The sequence below is a fragment of the Pseudorca crassidens genome, chromosome 3, assembly GCF_039906515.1.
Source record: "Pseudorca crassidens isolate mPseCra1 chromosome 3, mPseCra1.hap1, whole genome shotgun sequence".
NCBI lineage: Eukaryota > Metazoa > Chordata > Mammalia > Artiodactyla > Delphinidae > Pseudorca > Pseudorca crassidens.
In genome coordinates, this window is record NC_090298.1 from 52,285,971 (window position 1) to 52,295,153 (window position 9,183).

Sequence of the window (9,183 nt, forward strand, 5' to 3'; positions counted from 1 at the left end):
CTACCAAGACTAAGTCATAAAAGGCTTACATCTGTCTCTCTCTCTCAGAATACTCACACTCGCAACCCAGCCATGCTATAAGGAAGCCCAAACTAGCACAAATAAAGGGACCATTTGGAGAAGCCCACACTGAAACACTGTGGTTCCCAGCCAAAAACTAGCATCAACCATCAGACACGCATGTGAACAAATTTTCTGATGATTCAGCCCCCAGGCTTTGAGTCTTCTAGATAAGAACCCAGACATTGTGGAGCAGAGACAAGCTGTCCCTGCTATGTCCTGTCTGAACTCCTGATGCAAGAATCACTGAGCACAATAAATGGTTGTTTTACATCTCTGTTAATGAATGCAAGTCTGTGTGCCAGACACACAGTGAGGCCAAACAATACCCAAACGTCAGAGTTCGGAGCAGAGAAAGGTTTATTACGGGGCCATGCAAGGAGACTGGTGGCTCATCCTTAAAAACCCGGAACTCCCTGAAAATTTTCAGCAAAGCCCTTTTATAGGAAAGGTGAGGGATGGGCATGGTTAGTTGTTGCAAACTTTTTCAAGTCAGGTCCTTTGTTCTTGAGGTCAGGTCATGGTCAGGTCACGATGTTCCCATAAACCTCCAACAAAACAAACGTTATTCTCTGTTCTGGCAAGAGAGGGCAAGGTCCCAAGGCTCAACTTTCACCCTCCAAGGTCCAGGCCCTGGCTAAGAGAAGGGGGTTATCCTGCCCCCCTGTGTGGGGGCGTGTATCCTGCCCAGGAGCAGGCCAGTTATCCTGTCCAGGAGCGTCCATCCTGCACCCAGTCTGGGCCCTCCCGCCAGTGCCCAGGCCTGGCTGAAAAGACAGATCTCAGCTGGCGGCGCCCTCAGAGCCAGGTCCCCAGACCCTGCCCAGCCATCGTCACCGAGGGAGCAAGGCGCCCAGGACCCAACCTGCCCTCAGGCTCCTCAGGCCATCCAAACCAGGTTCCTCGGACCGTGACCCATGGAGACTGCCACCACCATTAGGTCGAGGAGGTAGGGATAGAGCAGAGGTTCACTGCTGCTTCAAGGCCTGGGCCTGGCCAGTGGGTGGCCAGGGCGAGGGCTCTGGAGCTCAATGGGACACAGCCCTTAGCCTGTCCCTGGGCCCCCCAGCTCACCCACCAGCCTGAGGCCCGAGGGTCTGGGGAGAAGCCCACAGTCCGCCTGATACTGCACTCTCTGCCGCGAGGACCACTGCAAGACTGACCATTGCTGGAGCAGGACCTCTAACCGCCATGCTAATAGTCGTGCCCCAATGGCTGCACACCTGCCCCACTCCTATTACATAAGTTTTGGAGTAACTTGTCACACAATTTCATTAAAGTAAATAACAAAAATGGAGGTCATTGTTAACCTTCATAAAAGTAGTTTCAGGAGAATGGTGGAAGTGAAAGCCTGACTGAAGTAGACTCAAGAGAGAATAGAAGGTAAAAAGAATTGGACATATCCAGTATATAAAACATTTTCAAGAATTTTTTTCTCTAAAGGGAAGAAGTGAGGTACCAGCTGTAGTGAGATATGGGTTGGAGTTTTTTGCTTTCTTTTTTAAGTTAGGAGGAAATACAGTATCTTTATATGATACAGTAAGAGAAGCAAACATTGCTGATGCTGAAGAGAAAGGAGAGGAAAGAGAAGAATTAGATCTAATACACGAGTAGAGGGGTTGGCTTAAGATAGATATACATACAGTTCATCTATTTTAATGGGAAGGTAGGCAGAATATTAGGGGCACAGATACAGACAGGTAGGTGAATAAATGTGTTGGTAAGAGCTTGTGCAAGTTCTACTTGGATTGCTTCTCTTTTATTAATGAAATGGTAACTAAAGTCATCAGCTATAAATGAAGATGGGGAAAAAGCATTGGAGATTTAAGAACAAAAAAAATGTATAAAATAGATATATAAGAGAGTGGAAGAGGGTAAAACAGTAGGATTACTAGATAACATTAAACGCCCACTTGAGATTAGTAGTCATGAATTTAAAGTGAAAGTAGAACATAGTTGTGTGTTTTCCTCTATAGTGTAACAGCATAGGTGAAGACAGAGACAAAGTGAAAGAATGACAAAGTCTCTCAGGTATGACCAGAGGAGTGAGTAGCTAAGATAAGATGGAGAATATAACCACTGGAGAAAAGGAGGTCAAGAAAAAGAGAGGCCAGGTTATTTGAAAGATCATCTATATGGATATTAAAATCACCAAGAATTACAGTATTGCAGGAGAGGGACAGTATTACAACAGTATTGCAGGAGAGGAGCTAAAAATCAAGGAATGAAGGAGCTTGACATAATCCTGCTAGATAACTGCTGCAAGGAGAAATGATCGGTGGTACAGTCTGATGGCATAAGATTCAATGTTGGGTAACTTTAAGGAGGTGGACAGAGCAATAAAAAACAATGAGGATGTCTATCCCACAACACCAAATGCAAACCAGAATAACCCACCCCCCCAAAATACTTCTTTCATATGAAACTTAAATTTTATATTGCTTAATATATGACTTATCAACAGAGAGCTTTTAAAAACGTAAATAGATATGTCATAGATTGGAGGACTCCATTTTGTAAAGATGTAAATTCCTCCCAAGTTGATCTATTCAATCTTATTTCAAAATTCTAAGAGTTTTTGTGGCACTTGACAAACTAATTCTAATTCATATGGACGTACAAATGACCAAAAACAGCCAAGACACTCATGAAGATTAAGATGGGAAGACTTGCCTTACCACGTGTTAAACTTATTTAAAAACTATACTAATTATGATAGTGTTCAATCAGCACATAGACAGGCAATTGAACAATGGAACACAATACAAAGCCTTTCTAGAGTCACACATTTACAAACCTATGATATACACTGCTTTTTTTTTTCAGGTATATTTTGGCCCAAACACACCTCCCTCATTCTTTTTAACAAATGCATAGTATTTGTGGGGAAAAATAAGCCTAGATATATGTCTCAATCTTTATACTACTCCTCCATCCCTCAAAATATCCAAACCATAAAAAAGAACAGGGAGAAAACATTTTTTTGATCTTGGATTAGGAAAGGCCTTTCTAGACAAAACTAAGTAAAATCACTGTATAAAATTTTTAAAATTCCAAATGGACAAAAATATCATTAAAAAGTTAAAATTTAAAACCCCAAAACTTAAGAAATTTGTATATGCTTGGCACCCAAGACCTAATTTCCTTAATGAATAATGAATGCCCACAAATTAATAAGAAAAAACCAACAACCAATCATAAAAGAAAAAAAAGAAAACTAAAAAAGTGATCACTATAAAAGTCAGGCTATTAATTATTGGGTTGGCCAAAAAGTTCCTTTGGTTTTTAAGTAAAAAAAAAGACACATTTTTCACTTTTACCAAGAACTTTATTGAACAACATATTCACCCTTTTGTTCCACTACCTTCTGCCATTTTTCAGGCAACTTCATAATTCCATCTTCCCAAAACTTTTTACCTTTTTGAGCAAAGAACTGTTCTAGGTGCCTTTACAGTCTTCCAGGGAACTGAAATTTTCTCCATTAAGAGAATTTTGTAAAGACCGAAATAAATGGAAATTTGAAGGTGCAATGTCTGGTGAATATGGCAGATGAATCTGAACTTCCCAGCCAAGCTGTAACAGTTTTTGCCTGGTCGTCAAAGAAACATACAGTCTTGTGTTATCCTGATGGAAGGTTATGCATTTTCTGTTGACTAATTCCGGACACTTTTTGTTGAGTGCTGCTTTCAGTTGGTCTAATTGGGAGCAGTACTTGCTGGAATTAATTGTTTGGTTTTCCGGAAGGAGCTCATCATAGAGGACTCCCTTCCAATCCCACCAAATACACAACATCAGCTTCTCTGGATGAAGACCAGCCTTTGGTGTGGTTGGTGGTGGTTCATTTAGCTTGCCCCACCATCTCTTCCGTTCCACATTTTGTACAGTATCCACTTTTCATCACCTGTCACAATTTGTTTTAAAAACAGAACGTTTTCATTATGTGTAAGTAGGGAATCACATGGGGAAATACGGTCAAGAAGGTTTTTTTCGTTTAACTTATGTGGAACCCAAACATTAAAGCAATTAACATAACCAAGCTGGTGCAAATTATTTTCAGCGCTTGATTTGGATATTTTGAGTATGTCATCTATCTCCTGCGTGGTATGATGTTGATTGTTCTCAATGTCTCAATTTGATTGCTATCAACTTCAACTGGTCTACCCGACTGTGAAACATCGTCCAGCGAGAAATCTCCAGCATGAAACTTTACAAACCACTTTTGACATGTTCAATCAGTCACATCACCTTCTCCATAAACTGCACAAATCTTTTTCTGTGTTTCAGTTGCGTTTTTACCTTTCTTGAAATAATAAAGCATGATATGCAAAAATGTTGCTTTTTTTCTTCCATCTTCAATATTAAAATGGCTACACAAAAATTCACCAATTTTGTTAAGCTTTTTTTTAAATGCACATAGATATGACAGCTGTCACAATACAATCTAACAAAATTGTTTCAAAAGACAACTAAGCACTATAGGGCCATCGTAGGGAAAAAAACCAAACAAATCTTTTGGCCAACCCAATACTTTTGGAGGGAGGGAGAAAGGAGATAAAAGGAGATGGGGAGCTCTGACTCGGATGGGTCAAGTGGAGAGACTTCCGAAGTGATTATCAAAATTTTATTTCTTAATCTGCATGGTGATAAAGGTGTTCGCCTTATAACAATTTATAAACTTTATATTTATTTTGTGTGGGGCTTTTCATATCTGTATGGTATTTGCAATAAAAAGGCAAACAATAAAAACAATCTAATAGAAATGAGTAAAGAACACAAATGCGGAATTAAAAAAATTATCTTTTGAATATAGAAAAATGCACTTATCCTTACTCATAAGTCATAAAAATGCAAATTAAACAAAAGTTATTTTTCATTCAGATTAGCAATAATGAAAAAATTAATAAAAAACAATATTGGCAAGAGTGTAGAACAAAAGGCATGCACTGTTTGTAGACCAATCCCTTTGTAGGATAATTAGCAATATCCATCAAAATTTTAAATGCATTTATTTTTTGACCCAGAAATTCTACTCCTAGGAATAATCCTACAGATAGATACATTTGCATAAGTCTACACAGGTATGCTTACTGCAACATTATCTATAAAAAAACTTTATGGGAGTGAACTCTTCAATCAGACTGTCTTGGATTAAATTCTGGCTTCAATACTTACAAGCTGTATGACCTTGGACAAGTCACTTAAACTATCTGTGCCTTGGTTTCCTTACCTGTAAAATGAAGATAATATTACTCTATAGGATTGTTATGACAATTAAATGAGTTAATATACGTAAAGCTCTTAGAACTGTGCCTAGCATATAAAAAACTATATCGGTATTGGCTATTAACATTAATATTAATGTTAATAGCCAATACTGAATGTCAACTAGTAGAAAGCTAGTTAAATAACTTACGCCATATCCAAAAATGTTTACACTAAACATCTTCCTTGCTACACACAAAAGATATAGTTAAGTTCACAAAGCCATAAACAGTCATTAACAATTTTTGACTTTTATGCTTAAAAATATTCTAACATTATATAAATATTTGTTTTAAATATACCTTAATTTAGAAATTAAGTGCAAAATGAACTTTCCCTACTTTGTAGAATACTAACCAATAAAATACATTATCAGCATGCAAAATGTGAAAGTCTGTGTGTGTGTATGTATGTGTATATAGATATTCAACAAGTTAGCTGAATGTGCAGCTCAATGTAGCATTAGAATACAAATAAATAAAATCGCTTAAGGGTTTAAATTTATCCTTTCCCCACAATTTGTATCCTTAAATCTACCTTTCTGTAAAGACAACAAGTCAATCTTTTGAGATCCTCAGTTGGTACTACAATTTTGAATCATTTACTAAAGAACAATAGTGCTATATTTAGGGATACTATGGCATACAAACTTAAAAGATCTAATGCCAAGACCTAATACTAATTAAAGAACCTCATACTATCATTGGAAAAAGAGTAATACACATGAAATCAAGTAACAGAAAATACCCATGTAATTCTAAGCTGTATTCATTTATCCAACACATCATCTTAATGTGTGCTGTTTGTCAGACACTATGGCTCTAGCTGTGTAGGTGAAAAAGTCTCTGTCCTCATGGAGCATACATTTTCACTGAAAAGAGACAATATAAACAAATGGACAACTAAATACCTGATACGATTTCAGGTAGTTAGAAGTGCTATGATGTGGTAAATTATACAACAAAGACTGCAAGTGCTTTCAGAATTCACAATAGGAGAGATCAAAGAAATCTACCTGTAAGAACGAATGGCTTAGTACAGTGCTCAGTACACAGTACTAACTCCCTAGAATGATAATGATTAAGGCTAGATTTGCTGTGGAGATGCTCTCAAGGCATTAGAAACAAGATTGGAGGCAAGTATGAGCATGTAAAATTTGTGAGACACAAAAGAAACTGGTCTGATTAGAGCAGAAGACAAAGAAGAAACAAGACTTGCAAGGTAGGACGTGTCAAATAATGGGAACCTTTAAAATTTAGGTAAAAAAACTTTAAGAAGTATTTCCTATGGGCAGTTACTTCCCTGTATCTGGGATCCACCTCGAAGCAAAAGTAAAGAAGAGACTTATCTGGTTTGAAATAGGCAACCAGAAGGCTTTCAGTAGGCTTTTGGAAGCAGTGTTTTAAGGAGGGTATTTGACAAGTTACATTTATTGGATAAAACAGAAGAGATTAAGGTTGTAAATTTTACACATAGATCAACGAAACAGAATAAAGAGACTTGAAATAAGCCCACACATATATGGTCAAATAATTTATGACAAATGAGCCAAGAATATATGATGGGAAAAAGACAGTCTCCTCAATAAATGGTGTTGGGAAAACTGGACAGAATGAAACTGGATCACCGTCTTACACCATACACAAAAATTAACTCCAAATGGTTAAAAGACTTGAATGTAAGACTTAAAACCGCAAGACTTCTAGAAGAAAACATAAGTGGTAAGCTCCTTGACATCGGTCTTGGTAATGATTTTGGGGGTATGGCAAGAAAAGCAAAAATAAACAAGTAGGACTATATCAAACTATAAAGCCTCTGCACAGCAAAGGAAACTATTAAGAAAATGAAAAGGCAACCTATGAATGTGAGAAAATATTTGCAAATCATATATCTGATAGGAGGTTACTACCCAAAATGCATAAAGAACTCATACAACTCAATACCAAAAAGCAATCTTATTTAAAACTGAAAAGATCTAAACAGACATTGTTGCAAAGAAGACATACAGATGGCCAACAGTTATGTGAAAAGGTACTCAACACCATCAAGTAAATGCAAATCAAAACCACAATGAAATATCACCTCACACCTGTTAGAACGGCAATTATCAAAGATAAGAAAAAACAAGTGTTGGCCAGGATGTGGAAAAAAAGAGGATCCCCTGTTCACTGCTGGTGAAAATGTAAATTGGTGTGGCCACTATGGGAAATTAATGAAGGTTCTTCAAAAAGGTAAAAATAGAACTACCATATGATCCAGCAGTTCCACTTCTGGGTGTTTATCCAAAGAAAACAAAAACACTAATTCAAAAAGAAACATGCAGTCCCATGTTCATTGCAGCATTATTTACAATAGCCAAGATATGGAAACAACCTAAGCGTCCATCAACTGATGAATAAAGAAAGTGTAATACAGACAGATAACAAATGGATAGGTAAATTTTATCCAGCCATAAAAAGGAATGAAATCTTGTCACTTGCAACAATATGGATGGACCTTGGGGGTGTTATGCTAGGTGAAATAAGTCAGACAGAGAAAGACGTACCACATGATCTCACTTATATGGGGGACCTAAAAAAAAAAAAAAAAGCCAAGCTCAGAGATACAGAGAACAGATTGGTGGTTGCCAAAGATGGCAGGGGTGGGGGCGAATGGGTGAAGAGGGTTGAAAGGTACGAACGTAAAATAAGTAAGTCATGGGAATATAATATACAGCATGGTGACTACAGTTAATAATACTGTATTGCATATTTACAAGTTGCTAAGAGAGGAGACATAAAAATTTCTCACCACAGGGGGAAAAAACAATTCTGTAACTATGTATAGTAATGGATGTTAACCAGACTAACTGTGGTGATCGTTTCGCAATATATACAAATATTGAATCATTATGCTGTACACCTAAAACTAATATAACATATGCCAATTATACCTCAATTTTTTTTTTTTTCTTTTACGGTACGCGGGCCTCTCACTGTTGTGGCCTCTTCCGTTGCGGAGCACAGGCTCCAGACGCGCAGGCTCAGCGGCCATGGCTCACGGGCCCAGCCGCTCGGCGGCATGTGGGATCTTCCCGGACCGGGGCACGAACCCGTGTCCCCTGCATCGGCAGGCGGACTCTCAACCACTGCGCCACCAGGGAAGCCCCTCAATTTTTTTTAATGGTAAATTTTGTGTTTTTACCACAATAAAAAAATTTTTTTTTGTTTTTTTTAAAGAAGAGAGTTTAAGTCCAGAAAGCCATTAAGAGATGGAAACCTAGACCAGAATGAAGGCAGAAGGGTGAATGGTCCTGCCTGGGCCACTTAGGTTACCAGCCATGACTGGTTTTCTGCCCCATCCCTCCCCACCCCCTACGCCCCACGCCCCACAGTAACAAGCGCTCACTACCTTCTTCAGAGACTGTGTGAAAGAAACAAGAAGCTCAGGAAAAAAGACATGTTTGGAGCACCTGAAGGGAAGCCCGCAAATAAACCAATTCTTTCAATTCCCCACCCCTGTGTCTCTCTGTCCTAACAGGTGGGATTCTAGAGCCGGAAAAGAACGGGACTCAAGGCCTGGCTAGACGTTAGGTATTCAGTTCCTCGGAGGTAAGGGTCCCACCACTGGGGCTGCAGCTCCATATCCTGGGAGTTGCCAACCCCGGAGCAAGTTTCAACTGTTATGGCGCTCTCCCCGGCGCATCGCTTACCACCACGCAGAGACCCGGACTTCAGGTCCTCTCAGCCTACCGGAGACGGGGCTCTGCGGCCGAGCACTCGCGCGCGCTGATTTCTGATTGGTTCTGCTCCCAGCCAATCCCGGAACTTGCTCTGCCGCTGACAAACAGGCCGCGCCGCTGCTTCGGGATTGGTAGCAGAG

The 9,183-nt window shown here is 39.1% G+C and overlaps 1 protein-coding gene across 4 annotated transcripts in view; it reads right to left on the bottom strand.

Annotated features, from left to right (window-relative positions):
- CENPK (centromere protein K) overlaps positions 1 to 9,162 on the bottom strand; it is a 60,461-nt gene extending 51,299 nt beyond the window's left edge. For 2 of the 4 annotated variants that reach the window (XM_067730822.1, XM_067730818.1), the window contains exons 1-2: positions 9,014 to 9,160; positions 5,233 to 5,287 (exon numbers count right to left, since the gene is read on the bottom strand). The gene's annotated coding sequence lies outside the window, so the exon portion shown is untranslated. Of the gene's footprint in view, positions 1 to 5,232; positions 5,288 to 9,013 lie in introns of all 4 variants that reach the window. The other 2 variants (XM_067730819.1, XM_067730820.1) reach the window with 2 other exon arrangements.
- Positions 9,163 to 9,183: the final 21 nt, after the last annotated feature.